The 27,929-nt window shown below is 42.5% G+C and overlaps 1 protein-coding gene and 1 long non-coding RNA gene across 2 annotated transcripts in view; one reads left to right on the forward strand and one right to left on the reverse strand.

The window, feature by feature from the left end:
• Positions 1 to 27,929, reverse strand: part of ATF3 (activating transcription factor 3) — a 59,139-nt gene that overhangs the window by 29,471 nt on the left and 1,739 nt on the right. The window lies entirely within an intron of this gene.
• LOC141374027 (uncharacterized) overlaps positions 25,882 to 27,929 on the forward strand; it is a 38,080-nt gene continuing 36,032 nt past the window's right edge. The window contains exon 1 of the long non-coding RNA XR_012380581.1: positions 25,882 to 25,993. This is a non-coding gene — a long non-coding RNA (uncharacterized lncRNA). The remainder of the gene's footprint in view (positions 25,994 to 27,929) is intronic.

The raw sequence follows: 27,929 nt of genomic DNA on the forward strand, positions 1-27,929 counted from the left end.
TGTCTTGGATGAATCCTGAGAGCTCAAGAATCCTAGGAGTGGCTCTGCAGCATCAGAGGTTGAGCAGGAACAGTGGGGAGTTTTGAGGATCTACAGAACAAATAGAAGACAGTTGTGGGGCTGAGCACGGCGGCTGATATAAATACATACACAGAGAGACACAGACACATATGTATGCTTAAGATCACTTACAAGGACTTAAGAACACTTATTTTAAAATGCCACATTATCAGCAGGTGGATCTGGCTGACAGCCCTTGAACCCATTGATCCACCTTAATATCCTTAGATGTGGGACCACCAGACACCAGGGACCTCTCTTGCTGAGGTGTAATAGGATTATTGCTGTGATTATTACTTCGAAATCCTTATGAGTCTTAAAAAGGAATGAAATTCTGATACATGTTACAACATGGATGAACCTTGAAGACATTATGCCAAGTGAAATAAGCCAGACACAAAAGGACAAGTGTTATACGATTCTGCTTGTATGAGGAATCTAGAATAGGTAAATTCATAGGGACAAACAGTAGAGTAGAAATTACCAGAGTCCATGGTGAAGGGAGAATGGGGATTTAGTGTTTAATGGATATAGAGTTTCAGTTTAGGATGATGATAATGTTCTGAAGATGGCTGTCGGTGATGGTTGCACAGCAATGTGAATGTACTTCATGCCACTGAATTATATGCTTAAAATGGAAAAATGGTAAATTTTAGGTTATGTATACTTTACCACAATTTTTTAAAAGTACTTCTCCATTGGAGATATATCCTGAGATGCCTGGGCTTTGTTTTAAAATACTCCTACCTCCTTCTCCATTAAAAAAGGAGTGGGGAAGGAAAGATAAAATAAGATTGGCAAAATATCCATCACTGTTGAAACTGGGTTTTGGGTATATGAGAATTGATACGTGCATGTTTGAAAATTTCCACAATCAAAAGATTTTAAATCACAGCAAAATGCCTGACTCTCAAGGGTAAATGAATTCAGGGGAAATCTGTTGGCAAACATACTCGAGTCCAGCCGATTGGGAGGGCACATGCCATGGACCGGGTGCGGGGCTGTGAGGAGCCTCTTCTACTGCATGCCCCCTGACTGATCCACACACCATCCGAGTGTAAAGCCTGCTTGCTTCTTCACAACTCAGTTACAACATTTTCCTGACCTCTGCCCTTGCTGCAACACCTAACATCTATCTCAACCAGTTTGATGAGCTTCTGGATTATATTTTTCCTGCAGGTATAAACCGAGATATCACTTTAGATTTTCCTCACAATAGGGTCCTAGACACAATGGTTGAGTAGAGTTAAGGAACATCTGTTGAGCGACAGGACGGATCTCTATTGAGTTCCACTCTGCTGGAAACACTGAGAAGGGGTCCTGTCTGCTAAGGAGCTTGAGGAGGCTGCAGTGGGGGAGGCTCCTTCAAAGACAGTGGGTCCAGAAGACATGGCCTTAATGGAATGCCTGGAAAAAAGTGTTCCAGGTAGAGGAATCAGGACATGCAAAGGCATGGGATCACAAAGGAGTGTCTCCTGGTGCAGGGACATGGAAGGGAAGAAGAGGCTGGAAAAGCTAGCTGGGGTCAAATCGTGGATGCTTTTATATCTTGCTAGGAATTTCATTCTTTTAACAAATTGAGAGCCTACTAAGGGGCACATTCTTTGCAAAGATGGACACTGCTCCTTTCCCTCCTGACTAAAAAGTCTGACCAAGATGAGAGATGATGAAGGGAAATGCATTCTTTACGCACAATGTGGGATACCTAGCTACGGGGGCCCAAAGTTATTTGAATTGAATGGTCCTTTAAACCCAGCTTTGCAGAAATGGGTGGGACTAAAGCAAATAAGAGAGACCTGCTTAGGTAATAAAAGAATATTCCAGATGATAAATTGGGCTTAGTACAAGAAACCAGGTCCATCACAGAGAAGCTATTTCCCACTTCTGTGCAGACTGTCCTCATTATCTGAGTGGTTGGCTCACTTACCTTGTAGCCAACACTAAGAGCTATGAAAATACATTATCTACTCCGCTCATGTTGTCCGTATCCAATGCTAACTTCGTAAGCTTCTCAACAAGAGGCCCATCAAGCTTATGTTACCATTTAAAGAAGTGCCTGGAAAATGTGCCATTTTTGAAGGAATGATAATACAGATTGCCACTGCAAAATGAACACTTGTACTATGGCTCTGTATTCACGTTGGAATCGACTTTTAAAAATGTGTGCATTTCCCTCTTTTCCATTTGAAAAATTAAGGTAATATGTGCCCAAAACTTTTCAAAATCCAGTCATTTGGGAGAAAGCCCACAGTGCTTGCCCCACATGCACGCCGCTTTCCAGAGACCACGGCTTGTGCCCACCTCTTTAAAAAATTATTTTAAAAAATATTCAGATTGTTTCTTAAAACAATTTCTTGGTCAGTTTAAGACACTGTCTCCTGACTCACCTCTAGTAAATATGAGGATTTAGCTTCCTACTTCCTTGCTCCCAGCTCTCTGATTTATAATTTAGTTCTCCTATTGGCCCCCTCTGTATACGTATATGACATACTTAATCCTCCTTTTCTTCTATTGAGGCAGCACATCTTGACTCCCTACAATGTTACTTCCTCTATTCTCATCATTTGCTATTTGCACTCTTTTATATCAAGAATGAAATCTCTATAATCAACTCTGTCACCATACTTAAGTCTTCCTTGCTTTGTGGACGGTTTGATTTCTTTTTTTTTTTTTTAAAGATTTTATTTATTCATTTGACAGAGACAGAGACAGCGAGAGAGGGAACACAAGCAGGGGGAGCAGGAGAGGGAGAAGCAGGCTTCCCGCTGAGCAGGGAGCCCAATGCGGGGCTCGATCCCAGGAGCCCGGGATCATGACCTGAGCCGAAGGCAGATGCTTAACGACTGAGCCACCCAGGCGCCCCGGACGGTTTGATTTCAAGAGTGGAAAGCGAATAGACAGGGTCTGTATGATTATGACCATGTAAATTTGGATTACTGTGATGCCCAGGAGCATGCGAGGACCGTATTTCCCTCTCTCCCTGGTCAAAGTCACCGCCTTTCTTGCCACTTACAGGAGAACATGCTCAAAGTAAAGCCAGTCCCATGCATTCTCTCTTACGCTCCAAGTGATGCTATGTTTTAGTTGGCTTTCAATTGGGGCAATAGTTTTCTTTTTCAAAATATGTCTACATAGTCACAGAAAAAAAAATCATGTACCTGTATGACTTATATTTTTGAGAAGGAAATTCTAGACCAAATATGAAGACAACTAAATTGTGGCATTATTTTGAGCAGTTGAGGGAGGGATTATGAAGAGGGTGAGGAAGAAAGCTAAATCCAAAATGTCCAAAGTGAGAAGTCAATAATAGATAATATCCAAAATGGAAAAATCAGGAAATTAGCAGTTATAAATAATAAGCACGTTATTAATAAATATGGAGGAAAAAACAGCTAAAGGAATGAAAAACCGTTGCCTTTGGAAAATGGAAATCAAGGGTGGGGTTGCCTGGGCCGGGAGACGGTTGTGTTTTTAACAGAGCCCTGCAGAATAGTTGGACTTTCTAACTTGGTCTATGTGTTGCTTTGTTAATTTGTTAAATTAAAATTAAGTTTAAAAAGAGAGTAACTGTCCCTCTCATCCCGTTCCTCAAACGATCCCTGCCCATCCAGTCGAATAGCTGAAAGCAAGGCACCAAAAAGAGAGAGACTGGGACTCTTCGTGTGAGGCGAGTTTGCGCGTGGTGTGGAGGACCTTGAGGGTAGCAAGCCCAAGTCCTTTTTCTGGCTTCCCTCTGGTGGGGGCTGGCTGTAACATGCATGGTTGGGGACTGTCTGTGAGCAGGTTGGCAAGTGTGCTGAGCACCCCAAAATTCATAATGTGTAGCCTCATGTAATCCCCTCAGTAGCGTCCAAGTCCATACCCTGCCCGCCGTCTTCATATCCTGAGCCTCTCCAGTTTTAATTTCTTCTTAAAAGAAGCTTCTCAAGGTGGGAGGAGTAGTTACCTGGCTACAGGGGCTAAGGGCAGCCACTTACAGGTCACCCTCTTGATTCAGATGTGTAAGTCTCCCTGGTTTCAGCCTTGTCCCTCACCCTCCCCGCCCTCAGTTACTGCTGCCCCCAGATGCTGAGCCTGGCAGGGTTCTGTAGAGAGACTCCCATCCCCTCTGGCAGGCACCTCATTTGGACTCTTCTGCTTTCCTAAATTAATCACAGGTGACCCACCCCACCCCTACTTTCCATCTTCTGCAATTCTGTTGACATCTCTTATCTGCTGATCTCTAACCCCCTGTCCTTTCTGTCCTTATAAGTGACTACATTCTTTATCCCTTTGGTGTTATTTTCAGGAAGCTTATGGGGAGAGAGAATGGAAATATACATGTATTTTTAATGAGTGAGTGAGTGAGTGAGTGAATGAATGAATGAATGGTTAATTCTCCCTTTTAACTGGAGTTGCAACTGACTTTAAAACAGAAAGGCTGGATTTTATTTACCATTTCCTGTCCTCTGTTGTAGGTTCATATTTTGAGGTATTTCCCTCTTAGCAAGACTTTGTCACTTTGGCCAATGACGGCTTCCCTGAGCCCAGCCTGTGGGCTTCTAAACGTGTGGGTTGGTCACAGGAGGCCCAGTGGCTAGTGGCTATGGTATCTGTCATGTAACCCACCCCCATGGCAGCAGCCCCAGGTTCTGCAAAAGTCTCAATGCAAGTCAGTTGTTTGGAATGCAAAACATTTTCCTATGGGAACAAATACAAGAAAGGACTATTTTAGTTCCTAGGCCAGCTTTTGAGAGTCTATTTACAGCTCATAGATACGAATATTCTTTATTTATTAATATACTCATCCCTCAAATTTATTGAATACCAATTATGTGTAATTTGAGCATTATATTATTATCATATGATTTTATCAAACACAGTTTCTTAAATACATCACTTTGCTCAATTTTTAGCTTCTATTGTTTCTAACTTCCAAATGGTCATTTCTTTTCCAAACATAACCCCCTTTTTTTCTCCTTCCCCCAACTCACCAGCTCCACCTTAGAGAGAAAAGCAAAACTTATGTCAGAGTCAGTGAAAATGTTCATTTATCAGAGACAGAAAGTTCTCGATGATGCTGGAAGGGAGAAGTGCCCAGAAGGCTCCTCTGCCCAGTGAAGGGCCAGCCTAAGAAGTCACTCAGCATGTTCTTCAGCACACTGTGGTGACTTGGGTCAAATTGGGAATTAGCTCGATATCAGTATCTTTGGGATTCCTAAGGCTGCAGCATTGACACAAACAAAAAGGTGCTTTTTTAAGGCTTAACACTCATAACCATTGGCTATTTTTTGCCTTCCCAGTGCAGCACTTCATGTGTTTATTTTCTTGTACGCTGGGCTGCTTCTGGCTCACAGAGAGCAATGTTCTCACTCATGAGGAGAGGGGACAACTACCTTGCAGTGGACATTTGAAACTCTTACCAAATTAAGTTCCTTGGCACTTTCTCCAAGGTTATTCTGGGCAAGAGTCTCATCCAAGATGGCAGACATTTACTGATAACAATCATTTGTTCATTCATTCTTTTATTCATCAAATCTCACCAGAGGCTATGTGCCAAACACCATGCTTAGGGCTGAGAGTACCTTCCTGAAGCTACCTTTACACCATCAACCCTGCACTGTGAGCAGCAGAGAGGAAGAAAGTACCATGGCCCAAGAAGAGTGTTCCCTCCCACTGACCTTCCCCTTGCCCCAAATAAAGTTCTACCAGCGGGTAGCGAAGGGAGAAGCAGGAGAGGTAGAAATAGGGGAGCTGGCTCTGTGGGTCTCCTTCTATCTGCTGCCAGATAGCTCTGGAGTCAGAAGATAAAAGAAATTCCATGGAAAATTGGAGAATCTCAGGGCAGAGGAGACTTGTACCCCACTTCCACAGGTAAGTTCCCAGAGGAGCCTGTGTGGGAGAGTAGAAGAGGTGTGGGTGAGGGAGGCATCTGGGTGCATGGCCCGGGGCAGCCTCACAGCATGTGCGGCAAAAAGAGTAGCCAAGACCTCTCCTGCTCACAGGCAGGACCCAGGAGCGGTGAGGGAGGCCAGAGGCCCCATCAAGTTTGGGAAAGGGAGGATGCAGAGGGTTTCAGAGGCCACAACAGGACCTGGGTCATTTAGGAGGCAGCCAGGTGGATGGATATCAAAGACCAACAGACCTTCCCTTGTAGGGTTCCTCCTCACCTCCTCCTCTTGGTATGTGGCAGGTTGGGAGGGGGCATATTAGGTGATTAAGGGCTTAAAAATGAGTAGATTTTTAGGTTTCCCTGCGGGCACTCTCACGAAGTAGGCCTGGGTGGGGCCTGCACTCTGCATGGTTAACAAGCTCCCACAGGATTCTGATGCAGGTGGCCTGGGAGTCACACTCTGGGAAACTCCAGGTGAAAGAGGGGAGGCCATATTTAGGCAGGAAGGAAAAAGAGTGGGGCAGCTGAATGAAGAATTTTGACTCCAGAGTAAGTGTGGCAGTTAATTTTATCTGTCAAGTTAACTGGCTCATGGGGTGACCAGATATTGGATCAAACATTATTCTGGGTGTTTGTAGATGAGGTCAGCTTTAAAATCAGTAGACTGAGTAAAGCAGATTACCCTCCATAAAATGGGCCTTATCTAATCAGTTGAAGGCTTGAAGAGAACAAAAGGGCTGCCCCTCTTTCCAGTAAGAGGGAACTCCTCCTGCCTGACTGTTTTTGAGCTGGGACATCATTTTCTTCCTGCCTTAGGATTTGAACTGAAACATTGACTCTTCCTGGGTCTCAGGCCTGCCAGTCTTTTGACTGGAACTACATGGCCAACTCTCCTGGGTCTCTGGCTTGCTAACTGCAGATCTTAGGACTTACCAGCCTCCATAATCATGTGAGCCAATTCTTATTATCTATCTATTTTTTCTATCTATCTATCCATCCATCCATTTAATCTCCTATTGTTTCTGTGTCTCTGGAGAACCCTGACTAATATAAATAGTAGTAACTGCTTTTTCCTTTTCAGCATGCTCAGAACTTTATAGTATGGTGGGGAAGCCTGTCCTGATGGCAAAAGTTGTTCGCAAACATCGGTATATGAAATGAAAAAGGGCTATGTGACTTGGGCCTCTTTGGGAGACTTTAAAAAATAATTATAGCTACTATTTACGAGTGCTCTTGGTGATATTTTATGTCCTCTCCCTTGTAAACTGGCTTTCCTGTAAGTATAATCTCCATGAGGGCAGAGATACTCTCTATTTTGGTCACACCATATCCATGAGAGAGAGCCTGGCACACAGTAGGTTCTTGGTAAACACTTGTTGAAGGAGTCAGTTGATCCATGGCTAATCTTCACCACAGCACCACATGGTAGGTACTGTGATTCCCATTTTAAAAAAAAGCAAACCGGAGCTCAGTTTGAACACTGTTATTCTCTGATTACAATGCCTCACCCCCTTCTTCTGTGTCTGCCCTGCTCTGGGCCTTGAGAGGCTGACCTCTCTCTACAGACACGCATACAGTGGAGTCCTGGCCAGGGAAGGGGGGGTCAAAGTTAGGACCACTGTTCCAAGTGTGGTGCTGAGACAGTGGCTGTGTTCCTCCAGGGCCATGGCTCCTGTCAGGTGGCCCCCCTTTCATGGCCCCACCTCTCAACAGGATCCAATAAAATATTCCCTTCCCCCCCCCATGCCCTTCAGGCCCAGTGTGGTAATGGCTTCCTGCTCTCATCAGTTTCTCGGTACTTCACCAACCCTTGTTGCCAAATCCCTTAATGCAGCCAAAGTCTCAGTTAATAGTCCCTTTATTAAACTCTCCTCAGTTAAATCATGAGTGTGTGCCATCATTTTCCTGCTGGGATCCTGACTAATAAAGAGAAATTAGGTAACAAAATCATGCAGCTAAAAAGGTGGTAAAGGCCACATTCATACCCAGGTATGTCTAGCTCTGAAGCCCATTTTCATTTTGTTATACATCATGACCTCCACTCTTCCCTCACAAATTGGTTAGGAATGAACCTACCCCATGAACATCCTATAATTTCTTCTAGAACATTCTACAACCCTAGCATTCTTTGTTTTAAATAATATTTTTATTTATTTATTTGAGAGAGAGAGAGAGAGAGAGAGAACAGAGAGAGAGTAGGAGGGAGAAGCAGACTCCCCACTGAGCAGGGGGCCTGATGTGGGGCTCGATCCCAGGACCCTGCGATCATGACCTGAGCCAAAGGCAGCCTCTCAACAGACTGAGCCACCCAGGCGCCCCAACCCTAGTATTCCTTAGCATCTCCCTCCTCCTAGAGAGAAAGATTGGTAGCATGGAAATTGGGCTTGGCCTTCTGTAGCCCCAGACACCCGAATTTGAATCCAGGCTCTGTCACTAGTTATGTGTCTCTGAGCAAATGGCTTGACTCCTCTGAGCCTTTGTCACCTGGTTGTAAAGTGGGGACATGCTACAGCAGGGGGGAAGGAGGAGTAAATAAATCAAGGTATTTGTATCACGAGCTCAGTAACATTGGTGTTTCCTCCTGGTTCTCCTATGTTTCTAAGTCCCATGGCTATGCCTGAATGAACACCTGACTGAAATCACTCAGTCTCTTTTTTGGTTAGAAACATGTTGCTCGGATGTGGTATATATATACAATGGAATATTATGCAGCCATCAAAAATGAAATCTTGCCATTTGCAACGATGTGGATGGAACTGGAAGGTGTTATGCTGAGCGAAATAAGTCAATCAGAGAAAGACATGTATCATATGACTTCACTGATATGAGGAATTCTTAATCTCAGGAAAGAAACTGAGGGTTGCTGGAGTGGGGGTGGGGTGGGAGGGAGGGGGTGGCTGGGTGATAGACATTGGGGAGGGTGTGTGCTATGGTGAGCGCTGTGAATTGTGTAAGACTGTTGAATCACAGATCTGTACCTCTGAAACAAATAATACATCATATGTTAAAAAAAAAAAAAGAAGATAGTAGGAAGGGAAGAATGAAGGGGGGAAATGGGAGGGGGAGACAAACCATGAGAGACTACGGACTCTGAGAAACAAACTGAGGGTTTTAGAGGGGAGGGAGTGGGGGGATGGGTTAGCCTGGTGATGGGTATTAAGGAGGGCACGTATTGCATGGAGCACTGGGTGTTATACACAAACAATGCATCATGGAATGTATGGTGACTAACATAAAAAAAAAAAAAGAGAAATAGTATTTCGGGAAGACGAATAAAACCCAAAGCTGGTTTTTTGGAAACAACTTACAGAAATAGACAAAACTTGAGTAAAGTGATCAAGAAAAAGGGGAAAAAAAAACCCTTACAAACAGAAAATAGGAATAAAAAGGGGTTAGAAATAGAATGGAGATGTATTTCTACACAATTTCATGGTGATAAATATGGAAACTTAGAAGAAAAAGATATTTTTTAAGGAAAAACAAAATTTTGGTAATGTATTCAGATGAAACCCGAATAAAGCCTTAGCCATTAAAGAAATTAAATTGGTAACCAAAAGTTCTCCCACGTCTGAGGACACCAGGCCCTAATGGTTTCATCAGATCTTCAAAAAAAAAAAAAAAGATAAATGTCATTTTTAAAATCTGTTTGTAAGAATGGGGGTAAAAGGGAAAAAGACTACATAATTTATTTTTTAAGATACTAAAGCCAGACAAGTACAAGTAAAGTATAACTTAATCTCACCTTTCATGTAGATAAAAAATCTTTAAAAACATACTATGGCCAGACAGGATTTAATCTCAAATTGAAAGCATAATTCAAGACTAGGAAACCTATTAAAGTTAACAGACTAAAAGAGAAAAGTTTTTTAAAAATCTTTTAGTATCATCTTGATAAATGTAGAAAAGATATTTCATAGAACGTAGTATTTATTCACAGTTTTAAAAAAAATCTTTGCAAACTAGGTATAGAAAGCAATTTTCTTTACCTAAGGCCACATATCTAAATTCTATAGCAAATATTACACTAACTCGTGATATGTTAGAGAAAGCTCCAAAAAGTCAGGAATAACATAAGGATACCAGTTATAAGTCTTTTTTTCAGCATTGTATTGAGGGTCTTCACTGATGCAACAGAAAGGAGAGAGGCAGAGAGGGAAAGGGAGGGACAGAGAGGGATCAGAAAAAGAAAGAAAACTGTTCTTGTTTGCAGAAAAGGTGATTGATTGCCTGCATAAAGAGTTACAGAAAATTCACAGAGAAACTCTTAGAGCTAAAAAATTTTCAGCAAGGATGCTAGATATAACAGTCACACAAAAATCAACAGCATTCCTACACCTTAATAACTAATTAGAAAATTTAACAGAAAAAAAAGAATCCCATTCACGGTAGTAGGGGAAATTATGTGGCACCTCAGGATAAATTTGTTAAAAGATGTGCGAGACTTTATGGAGAAAACTAGGAAAGTTATTATTGAACAATATAAAGACCTAAATACATGGAGAGAAATACCATGTTCATTGATTATTCAATAATGTAAATATGTCAATTTTCTCCATATTGACCAATAGACTTGATGCGATTTTAATTTTAAAAATCTCCAAAATGTGTATGTGATTCTTTTTTTTTTTAAAGATTTTATTTATTTATTTGACACAGAGAGAGAGAGAGAGAGCACAAGCAGGGGGAACGGCAGGCAGAGGGGGAGGGAGAAGCAGGCTCCTGGCTGAGCAGGAAGCCCCATGCCAGGCTCGATCCCAGGACCCTGGGATCATGACCTGAGCCGAAGGCAGACACTTAACGACTGAGCCACCCAGGCGCCCTGTGTGTGTGATTCTTAACAAGCTAATTCTAAAATGCATGTGAAAGGGACAAGAAGAATCAAGACAAGTTTGAAGAAGAAGAGGGCAGTAAGACTGTGGTGGCATCGGCACAGGAGACAGACATACAGATGAGTGGATCAGAATAAAAGCCCAGAAATAACCTACACACATGAGGGAACTCTATACCTAAGGCTAAGGTGGCAATCACAACACAACGAGGGAGAAAAGAGAAACTAGAGTCCTACTCACACCAACCACAAAGATTAAAGACCTAAATGTGAAAAGCAAATGTTTGGAACTTTTAGAAGAAACCATAGGAAAATAGATTTTACTGTCACCAAGTAGGGGAAGATTTTTCCTATAAGACACAAACATACAAACAATAAAATCAGAGGGATATATTTGATTACATTAAGACAAAAAAAGACATGGTAAACAAAATGGAAAGAAATTATAGAATGGCAGAAAGTATTTACAATGCATAGAACCAAAAAGGGGAAATATTTTAAGGAGGAGAAATTATACAAGCTTAATTCTTTGATTTCAGGACAATAAAACAAGCTATTAATACTAGCAATTAAAATTAAAATAACAAAGTATAAGGACAGAATAAAAATTAAAACAACAATCGAAGTATAGGAGCATGGCACTTAGAAGATAATTAAAATAAGAACACATCATATCCAAAGTTATGAAATGTTATCAAAGTATATTGAAAGATGAAATTACAATCTTTATGTTTTCATTATTTTCAAGGAAGGGAAAAATGAAAGTATTCAACCTAAGGATTTGTAAAAATGATGACAATAAAATTCCAAGAAAGAATAATAAAGGCAAAACCAAAACTACATGAATTAGGATATAGGAAAATTTATAGACTTAATTTAAGAGCTTCTTAAAATAAAATAGACAAACCTTTAGAGAAAGTAAAGAAGGGAAATAACCCCTGTGGATAAAAAAATTAGAAGTAAAAAGAGGGATCCAACATCAGAAAAGGAGATACTTTATACATAAGATAATACTTTGTAAAATTTTAAGTTAAATTTGAAAACTATTTCTTTGGGAAATATATACATTACCAAAATTAGGAATATAAAATCTAAATATACTAATCATAGCTAGAGAAACTAGAAGAGAAAAGAAGGAAAGAACTCTCTCCAGAAAAGAAAATTGTCTAGGCCTAGAAACTTTAGAGGGAATAATCTTTCAACTCTTAAGGAATGGGTAATTACTATGCTTCAATAATTACTTCCAAACATTGAAAAACAGAAAAAGTGTACCTAATTTACAGAGATAACCCTGATGTCAAAACCCGGAAAAGATGAAAGACAGAAAGAAAGAGAGAAAGAATGAAAGAAAGACAGAAAGAAAGAGAGAAGAAAGAAAGAAAAAAAGAAAGAAAGAAGAAAGAAAGAAAGAAAGAAAGAAAGAAAGAAAGAAAGAAAGAAAGAAAGAAAGAAAGAATCTAAATTATGAACATAGAGAAGAAAATCTAAACACAGATAACAGAGTATCAAAAGAATAACCCCAGTTATTCTTAGAATAACATAGAATGAAAGGTTTTATGTTCAATATTTGAAAAATCCAATAGAATAATATACTACATCCACCAGTTAAAAAAGAAAATCCAGATGAGATTCTCAATCGATGCAAAAAAAAAAATTAAAATCTAACAGCTGGTCTTTATTAAAAAACAATTACAAATTTAAGAACTTTTTAACATACTAAATAGTATTTATTTCAAACACCCAATACTATTCTTAAGAATGAAATACTAAGGCAATATTATTAAAATCAGGAACAAAATAGGGATATAATCTATTGTCATTTTTATTTAATTTTGATCTGAATGTTCTGACCAACTAAATAGCACATATATAAAAATAATATGCATATATAAAAATAAGATGCATAAAATAAAAATAAGTTCTGACCAACTAAATTGTACATATATAAAAATAAGATGTGTAAGTGTTACAAGGGAGAAAACAGTTTTATAATTTTTTGTAGATGATATAATTACACTCCTGGAAGCTCAAAAAAATAATTCAACTAAAAATCTTTAGAAGTAGTATGAGAGTTCAAGAAAACTGCTAAATAAAGAGACACAAAAGCCAGTAGCTTTTCTACACAGAAATTTTCTACATAGCCTTTCTATATAGAAATATTACTCAGAAAATACAATGAAAAATAATCAAATTATAATAGCAAAAAGCAACAATGATGACACTGAAAATCTCTATTAAATGCCCTGGGATAGCTTTCATAAGAAAGTGAAAGATTCATTTAATAAAAACTCCAAAATGTTACTGAGAAATGTAGAGAAAATTTAAATATTAAATTCTGTGGCTACAATGCAGGGTTTTTCAAATTCATTTGTGTGCTCAATATACTTTCAATAAAAATCTCAATAAGATTCACTTTAGAATTTGACATTATCATTCAAATGCTTACTGAAAGAATAATTAGGTATGAATGGCAAAGAAAATATTGAGCACGAAAAGGAATGGTAATAAAGAGGCCCTGCCAGATATTAAACCATTTTAAAAAGGAAGTATCAATAAAATAGTGTACAACTGACAAAAGGACAAACATACAAATGTACAAATCAATTTTCCATTATATTTTCTAACAGAGTAGATATTTTGAGACCACGTTATTATACATAACAACTTCATCTATGATGAAGAAAGCATGATAAGTCAGTAGGAATAAAATTATTATTTAATAAACTATGCTGGGCTCATGGATTATTTAGAAAAAAATAAACTTAGAGATTTACTCCAGATCATAATTGAAATAACTTTAGATGGATAAACAGATGTAATTAGATATAAAATACAGAACTATTAAAATAAAACTAAAAGTAGAATCACATAAAAAAATGTTCAAAAACTTAAGTCATCAAGGAGATGCAAACTAAAACTACAATAAGCCACCACTGCACGCCTCAAAAAATGGCTAAAATTGGAAAAGACTGACAGTCTCAGATGTTGGCAAGGATAAGGAGCAGCTGAAACTCTCCTGCGTTGTTGCTGGGAATGTCAAATGGTATAATCACTTTGGGAAAAAGTCTGGCAGTTTCTTATAAATCTCAACGTACATCTATTCCATGACCCAGCAATTCCACCTGAAGGTATTTCCCCAAGAGAAGTAAAAGCATATGTCCACGAGAGGACAGATGTAAGAATGTTCATAATGGCCCGAAACTGGACACAGCCCAGGTGCCCACCGATAGAGAAATGGATAATCAAGTTGTAACATAGACACATAATGAAATATTACTCTTAGCAACAACAACATAAAACTCCTGATACACATCAACACAGATGAATTTTTAAAACATGTTGAGTGAGAGAAACTTTACCCAAAAGAGTTCATCCTGTATGTTTCCGTTTATACGAAGTTCTAAAACAGGCAGATATAATCCATGATGAAAAAATTAAAACCTGTGGCTGTCTCTGAGGTAGAGTTGCGAGTGAAGGACTACTGGCAAGGGATGCTATGGAATGTCTGGGATGATGTTAATTACTCTCTCTCTATATTTTAACAGCTTTATTTAGATATAATTCATATACCATATAGTTCACCCATTTAAAGTGTACAGCCCAGTGGTTTCTAATATATTCATATGTCTGTGCAACCATCAGCTTAAAAAAAAACACAACCCATACCGTTTGAACTTCTAAATCTTTATGGGTTTATGCATTTGTCATTTGTTGAAATTCAATGAATGGTCCACTTAAGATTTGTGCATTTCACTGCAAATATATAAAATATATAAACTTTATGGTTGCCAGAGGGAAGGCTGGGGGTGGGGACGGGTGAAATAGGTGAAGGGGCTCTGAGTCATGTCTGGGACTACTGAATCACTATATTTCACACCGGAAGCACTGTATGTTAACTACACTGGAATTAAAATTAAAAACAATTTTTAAACCCTTTTTATTAGAAAAAATAGGAAATAATTTTCAAACTTCTATATGGAAAAGCTGTTTCTTCAGAAAGGAAAATACCGATAGATTTTTTTTTTTTTAAAGATTTTATTTGTTTATTTGACAGACAGAGAGACACAGCGAGAGCGGGAACACACGCAGGGGGAGTGGGAGAGGGAGAAGCAGGCTTCCCGCCGAGCAGGGAGCCCGATGCGGGGCTCGATCCCAGGACCCTGGGATCATGACCTGAGCCGAAGGCAGACGCTTAACGACTGAGCCACCCAGGCGCCCCAGTACTGATAGATTTGATCACTTTAAATCTAAATGCCTTTGTATGTAAAAATATATAAATATAATCAACATTAAAGTGCAAATATCAAGCCGGAGTATAATTATTATTTAAAAATATTAGACAAGGGAGTCTTTGTATATTTGATATAGGTGGAAACATCCTAAGTCATTGCAAGTATTAAGATACCAACCAATATGTGGGCAAAAGTTCTGAACAGGAAATTCATAAATAGGAAATAAAATTTATTAACAAACATGGGGGAAATTTCTTCAGGAGTGACATATATCAAAGGCTCTAGGATTTGTATACCCTGATGTATTTTCCTTCGAGAAATATATTTATTCTCTGTGAGAAGACATATTTAAAGTAAAAAGGAATAGTTATGCACAGAGATTTAAGTACAAGAATGTTTACTGTAGCACTAGTTGTTATAATGACAAATCAGATATTACCCAAATGTTTAACATAGAGTATTAATTAAATACAGTACAAAGATAATAAATTAACTTAGGACTCTTGTATAACCATTAAAAATGATGTTGTAGGAAAATACTTAATGATGTGGGAAGATGTTTACATCTTGAGTTATAAAAAAGAAAAAAAAAATCAAACTTCCTTGATCCTATTGGGCTAACCCATTCCCCTATAACCCTGCTGTGGACACAGAGACATTTAGCTTCTGTTAGCTTTCTCCCTTCCCTTCTTCCCCATTTCCCTTTGGAAGCTGTTTCTGTCTTTCACTTCTGGTAAGGAGGAAATAGACTGGCATTAACATTGGGGAAGAAAACACTTAAAAACAGGAAGGTATGAAATACTGCTTCACTCACTATTTTTTTACTTGGGAAAAAATATGCACATAGGTGTGCATGATTAAAAATCGGAACAGTGGGTGCCTGGGTGGCTCCGTTGGCTAAGCGACTGCCTTCGGCTCGGGTCATGATCCCAGAGTCCCGGGATCGAGTCCCGCATCGGGCTCCCTGCTCAGCAGGGAGTCTGCTTCTCCCTCTGACCCTCTTCCCTCTCGTGCTTTCTATCTCTCATTCTCTCTCTCTAAAATAAATAAATAAAATCTTAAAAAAAAAGTTGGAACAGTAAAAGAGATGCATATGATGCAAAGTCTCTATCGGTCCCAGGTGCCTTGATCAGTTTTCCTTAACCCCTAGGTATATTTTTCAGAAAGACACTTACCATAAGCACCAAACAAACAAAACACAAGAAAACAAAGAAAGAGGAAAGAAGGAAGGGAGGAAGGAAGATGGGGAGAGAGAGAAGGAAACAGGGAAAGAAGGAAGAGGGGAAGAAATCAAGGAAGGGACAATATGCGGGAAAATCAGAATAAGCTTTTTCTATAGGAGTTTAAAGAGCCAACATTTTTTTAGAATATATGTTAAACATTTGTATCTCAAATGTTCAGCAACCTGTCACTAAATAATACTGTTAAATGAATAGTAACTATTTACAAATATTTATAAAATAAGTAAATCCAGATAAAGAGTGAGGAACTTTTTTGCTTGAGATGTCTTAGGGAACGGTGATCATGTCATTCAAACCCAAATTAGGGTCCCCAGCCGGACAAGCATCAGTGTACCCATGGGGATGAGGGAGTAGGGGCTGTGAAATCAGGATTGCCCTGGACGTGCGGCTCTGATATGTAGAGAGCAGCAGAGGTTCAGAACCTTAGAGATGCCCCCAGCCCGGACTTACCCCACGGGAGAGGGAGTCTAGGGTAGGAGCACCGAATGGTGGCCGCTGGGAGCGCACACATTTTCTCTCCTGACATGGTCCTCAGATGTTTGGGATGAAACCACAGAGCCCAATTCTTTTTAACAACCACTTTGTACTGATTAGCCACGAGTAGACTGGTTTACGTTTACTACTTGAAGTAAGCCTGACGATATTATATTAACGAGTGGAGAGAGGACAGATCAGTCGATCCAGTAGTCTACTAAAACACACCTGGGCCTCTCAGTTAAGAGCAGGCTCAAGGTTCTCTGTGGGTGTCTTTCTTTGGGGGTCCCCCCTTTTTTCCTGCAGTGCAAATGTAGAACATTCAAAAGGATGTATACTCAAGGGACAATATTTAATTACTTTTTATTGTTTCATCAAAGACATTCCTAAGTGAACAGGAATATTTTGGGGTGTGATTAAGCTTGGTAGCTTAAAAATAAACAATTTATTTATGAACAGTTTATTTATAAGTGACCTTATGATTAGTTCAGGGCTTTTTCTTTTTATATGTATATTTTTTAATGCTATTGACCACTCACCCATGTGAGTGACTCCTTGTGAGAAGCTTTAAGAAAGTTTACACAAATGAGAAGGAATGCTGGGGAGGAAAGCAAAATGGGAACAAGAAGGGGAGGAAGGAGTTAACCGAGGGACAGAAGGGAGAGGAAAAAGGAGAGAGGCAGAGAAGCCAAAGCAGGAATGGAAAGAACAAGAGAACAGAGTCATCTGATGCAGATGTCATAAAAAGCTATAGCCACACTTGTAAGCCCATATCAAAATTTAGAAATCTGTCCCCACATATAAAATCAAGTGGGTGTTTTTCCCATGGGAAAAAAAATGGCAGGTAAATTTTTCATAATTTCTCCTTTTCTTTTATACTTTTAAAAACCTGTCCGAGTGTGGAACTGTTCTTTTTAAGGGCTTTTCCAGCCTGAATACTTATCTTTCATCTGCTATCAGAATGCCCAGACACTAAGTCCACTTTATGGTTATTGCACCTGCGCTGATGATTGCAGTTCAAGAATCAGCAGGTGAAATTAAGCCCAATGGTCTGCCGATTTACCTCCAACATATAAGCAAATTAAATTACTGTCATGCTTTTAAATGAGCCTTCTCTAAAAGAGTTTCTGAGTTGAGTGTTCTACTTTCATCTGATTTTAGCAGTGAGTCCCCAAGGAAATGAACAGTTATTTTTCCTTATTAGTGCTAGCGCCTTCAGCAGACTTGTCTCCAAGTATGGCCCCACTTACTGAGCAACCCCCCCCCCACCACCCTCCGCTCCCCGGCTTTGGGCAGAGAGAATTAAAGGCAAGAAGACCAACTAACAGAAGAGCAGAGTTCAGGTGTTCAAAGCTTTTATCTCATTCATTAATTCTGCCAGTATTTACAAGCACGTACTATGTGCAGGGTCCAAGTTGGACAGTGGGGCTACAGTGATGGAGAGACGCTATCCTTGCCTTCCCAGAGCCCAAGAGTCTTTCTCCGAGGTGTGCAGAACAAGTGTTATTAATATTCCCATTAAGAGTCAGGGAGGGGTGCCTGGGTGGCTCAAAAAAAGAGTTGGGGAAACAGAGGCAAGGGACAGACACAGCTCTGGAATAGGACTGGAACCTAGCTCTTCTCTCCTGAGGTCTAAACACTTGGCTAATTGTACTCAATGGCTCTCAAACTTTTATGAGTTTGACAAAAGAAGGCATTCGCTGACTCCAACCCTGGACCCCATGGGCTTCCACTCCCCGTCTTTATTTATTTTTTTTTTTTAAGATTTTATTTATTTATTTGACAGAGAGATAGAGAGCACAAGTAGGCGGAGTGGCAGGCAGAGGGAGAGGGAGAAGCAGGCTCTCTGCTGAGCAGGGAGCCAGACATGGGGCTCGATCCCAGGACCCTGGGATCATGACCTGAGCCGAAGGCAGACGCTTAACCGACTGAGCCACCCAGGCGCCCCCCACTCCCCGTCTTTAAAACTGGGGAAATGATTTGTGTCCCCGCTCCTGTATTAGAAGCAGTACATTACTTCACACAACTTTAGACTATTATTTTAATACTGGCAATGCACTGGCTTTAAGAAATAATCCGCTCAAGTCTTTAAATCTATCTTTCCCTAGAGTTGGGGATATAAAAATTAAGATTATAAAAACATTTTTTTTTCACATAAAATGATCAGATCTCTGGCTGTTCAGATAGCGATGCTAGATCTGGATCCCTCCTTGGGGACTTCTGAGTTCACCTGCTTTTCATATCGGAATCCCTCCTAAAGACAGAAGCTCCCGGAGGGAAAGGTGGTTTTTCCTGAGAGCATTTTCTTATTCCTTCGCTCATTTCAGCTGTTCGCAGCAGCTGGTTTCTTCAGTGTGCCTACACCCTGCTGCCTTGTAAACATACTCTCTAATACCGTGCATTACTCATAGTTTGAAAATCACTTTGACTCCTGAAACATAATTATGTTAATGTCAGATGAGTCAGCAGGAGGACGGCATGCTGCACCTCCTGCCAGCCTCTCAACCACAGCACCTGGGGGTTCAAAAAAAAAAAAAAAGAGAGAGAGAAACCCTCTTTTGGTGGGAGGAAAGCAGCTTATACTTATGGCTTAAGACAGGGCTTCCAAGGAGTGGTCAATTTCATGTTCGCTGCAATGTGAAACGGAAAGTCGAAGTCAAATCGCTCACCCTAGGTTAATCCGTTTACGTAAAGGATAAACAGGAATTTGGAGAGTTTCTCTACAAGATCTGTGATTTTCCCGACGAGATAAGTTGAGACAGGTCACTCTGATCGATATACAGTCGTGATTTGTGATTTCCAGGGCTCCCCTCGGAGGTGTTTTCACACCCTTGGAGGTGATGCTGAGTCGGGAGGTGCTGGACTATTACCCTTGCACATCCGTAGGAAAGGGGAGGCCAGACCCTTGCTGGGCTCCCCGCGACCCTAGGCTTTGGCGCTGTGCCCACTTGGACCGCACGGCTCTTTAGACAAGAATTTGTAGCCACTTTCTTGGGCTGTTTTCAGCATCATTTACAAGCTCTCCATTGTTTCCCCTCCCCTAGCTGCCGGGAAATGAAGAGGAACCGAGCAGCACAGAGTTGGAAATTTCTATGGCTGACCACAACCCCTACCTCCTCATGCTCCTAGCCCTGGTCCAACCTGCCAGTAATCTGACTGTGCCCTTCTCAGCTAGCCTTACACCCCATTTGCCCTTCTGAATTCAAGGCATCATCTGAAAAGGCTTCCTGTGTCTCATAATAACCCACGTTTTATAGGTGGGGATACTGAGGTTCAGAGAAGGCGTGTCCTTACTCAAGGTCGCACATTGAGTGGCAGAGCCAGACACTCGGACCCTAGGCCCTTTCTACTCTGCCAACAACAGAACAGTGAATCCACACTTAGAAGATGAAAGTGTGTCAGGGTTGGAAGGATCCCAAGAACACATTTTTTTTTGCAGATAAGACAAGTAACCAAAATCTAAAGAGAGGCAGTGATTTGTCCAAGGTCACACAGCTCAAAGAGTGGCAGAACCAGCTGCCAAACAAGGTCTCCTAACCTTTGGTCCAAGGGCTTTTTCTCTCTAATCTCCTTACTTCCTCACTCTGGACTTACTCCAGTTTAGGCATAGGGACAGTCTGCTCGCCCCAGTTAACATGCCTCTTACACAGTGGGCACAAAGCATTCTATTCCCAAAGCACAAGACCCCACAAGAGCCAGAGAAGTCCAGGAGGAGAATACACGGCAAGGAAGGGGTTAACCACGTCCTGCAACTTTCCATTATGCTATGACTAATCAATATCCCAGATTAACTACAGCACTGATCGGTGATATCTTCAAACTATGGCTTCATCCAGGCTCGTTTCAAAGGCTGGGAGGACATCATTGCTCAACGGGGTGCTAGCTTGGCCCCACCGTTGTTGTTGTTATGTAACCTGCGAGAGGAAAAATGCCTAATCCAACCTAGAGACTCTGCAGCACCCTAACTCCAGGCCTTTTCAACCCCCCCTCCCTGGGACATCTACCTTGGGTGCCACATAGCCCTCATGTACCTGGTGCACAGAAGGCGGCGCCGATCCTAGCCATGGTGGCTATTCCCCCAGCTGAAGACTTCCTCACCACACACTTTTCTCCTATGACATTTTCCCTGCTTGGCCCCAAAGACAAAGAAAAGTCAAAACTCACATTTTTGGGGTGAGATGCCGAAAATTCTGAGGAAACTGTGGAGCATCCTATTTAGAGGAGGATTTCTCCTCTTGCTATGTCTTTCCAGCTGGTTCCGTCCAATTTATCCTGGAGGTACGGTTGGTCGAAAAAGCTGACCCCGCCCCTGCCCCCCAAAGCAATCAACAGCTGTTACTATATTGAGTGGCAATATGATGTCATATCATAGGTGACTAACTCACTGAGGCTTCCCTGCGAGCCATCATCTAAATATGACAGCCTTCCATCACCCTGACCTTTTCACGGGAGAAAGCTGAGTGAGGGGCTTGATACTGCCTCCCAGGGCTCAAGTTCATGGCTGACCTTCTGTGGCCAGCATTTCTGACTGAGCATGTGAGAACACACATGCCCACCCCCACACACAGATTCCCTTCCTAGTAGAAGGTCACTTTCATACAGACAGCTTTCTTCCAATGGCCTGACTTTGAAATTGGTATGTTTAATAATCACAGATAGTAGAGAAGAGTTGGGGGTGCTGTATATATTTACCCCGGTGTATATCCAAGGTACTGGGTTAGATACCTTACATAAAGTTTTTAATGCAATACTCAAAATGCTCTGAGGACGGCATTATAGTCCTGTGGAGTTATAGAAACTGAGATCAGGATGGTTAAGTAACTTGCCCAAAGTTACAGAGCTGGTCGTGGTGGGGTTCAGATTCCAGTCCAAGTCTCTGACTCCACAGTGGACCAAATTCCTACATACAGAAAGGTGTAACCACTGCACCTGGATTTTTTTTTTTAAAGAGACTTCATTTTGTAAAGCAGTTATAGGTTCACAGAAAAATTGCGCAGAAACTATAGAGATTTCCCATAGACCCCGTGCTCCCACTATCAACATTGCCCACCAGGGTGGTGCATCTGTTATAGCTAATAAACCTACATTGACACATCATCATCACCCAAAGTCCATAGTTTACAATATGGTTCACTCTTGGTATTGAGCATCCTATGGGTATGGATTAATGCATAATGACATGGATCCATCATTACAATATCATGCAGACTATTTTCACTGCCCTAAAATTCCTCTGTGTTCTGCCTATTCATCCCTCCCCGCCCCAAACCCCGATAACCATTGATCTTTTTATTGTCTCCATAGTTTTGCCTTTTCCAGAATGTCACATAGTTGGAATCATACAGTATGTGGCCTTTTCTGGTTGGTTTGCTTCACTTAGTAATATGCATTTAAGTTTCCTCCATGTCTTTTTGTAGCTCGATGGCTCAATTCTTTTTAGCACTGAATAATATTCTGCTGTCTCTGTGTACCACAGTTTATTTGTCCATTCACCTACTGAACCCCTGGCTTTGAAAACTTTATTCCAGTGTGGTTCACCAGTCTTCCTCTCTTGTACCCCATCCCCACCTCCTCTCTCTTGCTACCCACACAGCCCCTGCCGGGATTGGGGTGTGTGGGGGGTGGACCTTTGGCATCGCTTGGCTATGAATCATTTCAGCAGCCTGGGAACCCAGCTATTCCTCCAGGACGAGCTCTGGGGCCGATCTGAGGAGAGCTCTCACATGCACACGTACCATAAAATCAGAACGTTCCCTTTCCCCTCCATGCCAAGTATACTCATGTTTGCTCTCCAGCCCCCAATATGGTCATTCCTAGTATGTCCCACCACCTACCACATGGGTTTCTCTTTTCTTATTCCATCCGTTCATCCATCCGCCCAACAAGTATTTATTGAGCACCTACTAAATGTTGGTCCTAGATGGCAAGTCCACAGAGGACATTGAATGTATTTACCTTAGTTTGCAAGAAAGAGGAGTTACACCCACCACAGGGCCCCACTCCATTGAGAAATACTATTTGATGGGGGTGTGTGTATGGAAATAAATAGGACTGAAAATAGGCCTGTGAGACCATCTGAATGAATTATTATCATCAAATTATAATATAATTATATCATATATAAAATTGTATGTTAATTATTAAATTATTATTATTGTTGCTATTTTTAAAAAAAACCTCTGATACAGCACTTTCTGGTTTTTAGGACTTAAGTGCTTTTACATAAATGGTAACCCTACTCGTTGCCTGAAAAGGGTGTACAGGCTGAAATAGAAATAGATTAAAGAAAATTTCAAATAAATTCCTGGGGGGCAGATATATAACAAGTTATTAAAGTGGAGTTAGGAATAACTAGGGTGCATTCCTAACCAGTGAGAATGAGGTCATGAAGGGTAAGTGCCATAATCCAGTCCAAGCCATTCTAGTGGCCCCATCAGGGGCAGGTGCTCAAGTGGGAAAGAGTTCTGGGCTGACCCCACGGGCCATTGCTAAGCAGTTACTATGGACCTGGATTCACCCAGGGACCTCTAAGCTTCCACTATGCTGGGAGCGGGCTGAATGGCTTCTCCCCAGTCCTTCTACTCTGCCAGGGGAGCAGCCGTATGTAATGTCTCACATCTCTCTCCCAACAAAAGCAACCCTTTGCTCTGTGTCATCCAGTGAGTCACCAGCACGGGTGGGAACAGACCCAGGATTCCTGCTCCTTTCTTTGCTGGGGCTGTTTTCTGGAGATGACAATCCTCCCACATGAGCAGCCAGTTACATTTATGGTTCTTAATAACATTTAATGGGGCTTATGGGATAGGAAAATAATGGGAAGTGAAGGCTGGGAGATAAAAAAAATCAAAATCTGAAATGACACACCAGATCCTGATTACTGAAGGTTTAAAACTGGCAATCCAACTCAGCATGTCCTTCCATTGGGAAATGGTTCCTAGGGCTGAGGAGGAATCACCCCCTTACCCAACTCGAGGTTGGATGGGAGAGAGAAGGAAAGGGGAAAAGGGAATAGCCAGGGGTCTCTGCAACTGTGTTCTTGGATTCGCCCCTATGATTTCATCTCTATATTTACTTCATGTCACCGTTTATTTTCCGTTTCAGCACGTATGTGACATGTCACAGTTTATCATGCCCATTTAACGCCCATTGTCCCACCAGAGTCTTGTCACAGAGCTGTGATCCGTAGAAAGAGCAGTGGGTACAAGGTCAGTTGACTAGGATTCTCTACCTAACAGGCCATGCGAGTCCAAGTAGGTCACCCAACCTGGACCTTAGTTCCCTTAGAGAACAGGGCTAGACTGGTTGGCCTGAAGGTACCCTACTGCTCTAAACTGCCATGTCTGTGGGTCCAGCCCCACAGAGAAAGCTGCTGCCCCCATAATCCCCCGCCCCCAACTGGCTGAGGCTGCCCGTGGTTTTCCCCATCTCCTCCTGAGGCTTTGCTGGAAGCACACAGGACACATTCGGTCACAGGCTCCAGAAAACCTGGCAGAGTAGAAAGAGCAGTGGACAGGGATTGATCCGTCAGTATGACACAGAGGACAGGAGCAGGGGACACACAGAGGAGAGCTCTGTGGTGACTGGAGACTGGGTCCAGGGGAAGAGGGGTCAATTTTCAACGTCTCTGAGGGGTGAGCTGCAGGGAAGAAGGTGCTTCCGCTAGACCCGGCCCATGTACTCTGAGGAGGTGGGAGTGACACTCAGCCAAGGACCAGTAAAGACTGTCAGAAGAGAAGAGTGACAACAGCTCACCTACAGAGGCACCCGCATTTTGCTCAGAACTTTGAGAAGCTGTTGATGACTCTAATTTGTTTTTGGCACAAACATGCTGTTCCAACGGGAAATTTTCTGTTGCTTTATGGGGAGGGGATTATGGGAGGAGAAACAAGGTATTTCTTCTGCACTTGCGTGGGGCTGGCCGCTGGTGCTCAGTGAGGACACTGTAAGCAGGATGGTCTCTCTAGTCTCAGGAGAGGAATCACAGAGTCCAGGGCAGGCCTGGTAGGGCTGGGACTAGAGTGAGGGGGTGGGGTGCCTTGGGTGCAAACCTCAAAGAGGCACTCGCTCTCAGGGTCCTGCAAGTGCAGGATGGGCACCTCCTCACTTGCCTTAGCCTTGTGCAGGCCCCAGGGCCTGGTCTCCTCTGGGCATCTTCTAGCATGCAGTGGTTACTTGTTCAGAGGCACTGGGCTTGTGTTATAAGGGGAAAACTGGTTCTAGGGGACTCAACATACAAAATAAGGCATATTTCACAGCCCACCACAGTCCCCAAAAACATGGACTTGGGCGTCCAACTGACCTGGGAATGGTTTCCAGCTTGCCATTCTTTAGCTGTGTCACCTAGGGAAACACACGTAATCTTGCTGTGCCTCGGTGTCCTCCCTCATCAGTATTAAAATAGGGACAATAACACCTACCTCAGAGAGGAGGTATGAGGATTAAAGGAGGGGGACAAGGAGGGTAATGAAAATACCTGCCTCATGGTAAACCTCAGCGAGGCAAACCTCCCTGTGAGGCTGCGATAGCCTTCAATGACCAAGTGTCGGACAGGGGGCTCTTGTCCTGAAAGCTTCCACAGGCAACATTAGCATCTGAGGACGGTTTGGAGACCAGTTCACCAACGTCACACCCAGAGTTCAGTAACTTGTTACAGCCTGCATGACTAATAACAGTTTGGACACAGTCAAAAACAGTGATAAATGGGACAAGCCGGCCCAAATTGATGGATTACATGAACATTCAAACCACAGCTTTTCCCTACCAACAGACGTATAAACATATGAGGAGGGCTTATAAGTGAAGGGGTAGGGAGTCAAGGGCCAGGAAAACTCTCTGACTTTTGGGTCAAGATCGGATTCTGGTTAATCAAGGAGGGCTTCCAGGAGGAGGTTCTGGGGCATTCAGCAGCCTCCAATGAGGCTCAATTGCTCTCCTTTCTTTCACCACCATCTCAACGGTCAACACATCTCACGACAAAGGATTGAAGATGGGCTCTGACCCCACGGTTGGCTGACTGCAGTCTCCTCTCCAGACCTTTCACGATCCGACGCCTGGTCCCTTTAAGACATCGAAACTCAGTGAACGTTCTACGGGTGGCCTCGCGGCCTTCGCGAGGCGCGCTGACGTCACCCTTCGGGGAAACGGCTGACGTCAGCGCGTCCTCGGCGAATGGGGGCGGGGCCGTGACTCACCCGAACCGCGCCCCCCGCCCGCGGTTGAGCGCACGTGAGCGTGCGCCGCGCTACTTTCTAAGTTTAGCTCTGCGGCTTCGGTGGGGTCGGGCGAGGTAAAGGCGGCCGAGGGGACCAGGCGGGCTGGGGGTGCGGCTGTCCCCGTCCCTGCTCGCCGACCGTTGGCGGCCCTCCTGGAGGACGAGGGCCCGGCCGGAGGGTGGAGCGCGGGCGCCTCCCGACGCAGCGCCTCAAAGGTCGCGTGCAAGCCCGGCCCCGTGTTCGCCCTGCCCCCGAGTAGGCGCTCAGTAAACGAGCCAAAGTTCCCTTCTGCTCAGCGACTCGGGACTTCCCGGAGAGTCCAGGGTTCTGGAAAGTTCCCCGGTGGATGGGGTCTGGTGTGGGCTGAAGTCCGAACAGGCGCGGGCCCGAGGCCGTCGGGGCCCAGCCCTCGGTGTCCACGTGGGGTCGTCACTCAGCGTTTCCGAATTCGGGGGGGGGGGGCCCGGGCGTGGCCGGCGTCACCATCAGCGCTTGTTGGGGGGCCTCCCGGGACCCCCACTTCCGAATTGTGCGTGGCAGTGAGAGGGACTGTTTCCCTACGTGACGGGAGGGGCGGTGGTCGTTCTAGGCTCAGCCCAGGCTTAGGGGCCTGAAGGTCACCTGATGAGCCGATGCCACAAAACCCCAGGCTCTCCATCCCGAGCCCCCCCCCCCCCCCCCCACCAAGGTGACCTTCTAGGAAACATAAGAAAGTAGCGCCAGGCACCTTGTGAAATAGACACTCCCCCGTTCTTTTGCTGGGGGAGGGAAAAGTTCTGGAAAGAAGCGCTGTCAGCGTAAAGTGAACTGAGATTTTGACTTTGCGGAGTGGTCGGCCATGTCACGATGACCTGTATTCTGTTGTTGGTGTGGCATCCTCGGGTTTTCACAGGGTTTGTCTCCCTAGGCAGCTTATAAAACAATGTTCATGAAGCTTTTGACCTTGCTAGATGAAGGGTGTTGGATATTACAGAAGAGTAAAATATAATGATAAAGTGGGAAGTGTCAAATGGTAATAAGGGAACGTTAACTGTTGGGCCGTTAAAATTTTACATTTCAAGTTTTCGAAGGCTGTAACCTTGAGTTTTTCATGTGTTCTTTTCTTAGAAGTGGTGGAAAGTTAGTTGTGGAATAAAGGTAGCTTTGCAGATCATGACCTGAATGAATGACAGAAACCCCTAAATCCAAATGTGTAATTTTCATTTGTTTTCCAAAAATAACCACATTAGCCTTTGTAAATTGGAGATTTTCAGATATAAATATGGAAACTGCAAGTGTTTAGGGCTTTATTCCCCATTCAGTGTCCATCTTAACACAGTTAAAAGGAGGGACAGTTTAGGATCTAACAAATACGTCCAGAAGTAGGCATACTGTTTTATATTGTTCGTATAGCAACAGAAGTCTCTTTGTCCTAATACCGTACAGTTGCTACCACATTTTCCTCAATGTAATGCCTATTTTGGGAGGGACTTAAATGGAGCAGGTGTGAATGATGATGAATCATGTTCTCAAACTGAGCTAATTTCCCTTTGTGTAGGTTATTGTTCTGTGTGTATGTAATGTATAAGAACCTTAACATAAACGTTCTCACGTTCAGAAATTAAGTTTTTTTAGTCCGGAAATTGAGTTTTTGCTTTTAAAAATACCCTTGGAACGGACCACCTGCATCCTGTAGGAAGCCTGTTAGCATTTCTGTAAAGTCCTCCTTGCCTCCCATGTTGTACCTGTTCTCTTAGAGCTATATCTGATACTCACTAATTGTTCACTATGTTGTGATCGTTTGCTTACATGTTTGTTTCTCCCACTAAGAAAGTGGGACTAAGCTCTTGGGACTATGGACTGGTGTCTGTCTTTGTATTTTGGCATCTAGAACAGTGTTAGCATGTAATAAGAGCTGTATTTTTCATAGTGTTTTGTTTCATTGAAGAAATGTGGTGTTTCCCAAAGCAGATTGCAAATGTTTAGAAGGGAGAGTTTTTTTATAGTTAAGGGGATTGAGCTTCAAGCCAA

This window comes from Callorhinus ursinus, unplaced genomic scaffold, assembly GCF_003265705.2.
Source record: "Callorhinus ursinus isolate GAN/ISIS: 27379988/994484 unplaced genomic scaffold, GSC_fseal_2.0 scaffold13, whole genome shotgun sequence".
In the NCBI taxonomy this organism is placed as follows: Eukaryota; Metazoa; Chordata; class Mammalia; order Carnivora; family Otariidae; genus Callorhinus; species Callorhinus ursinus.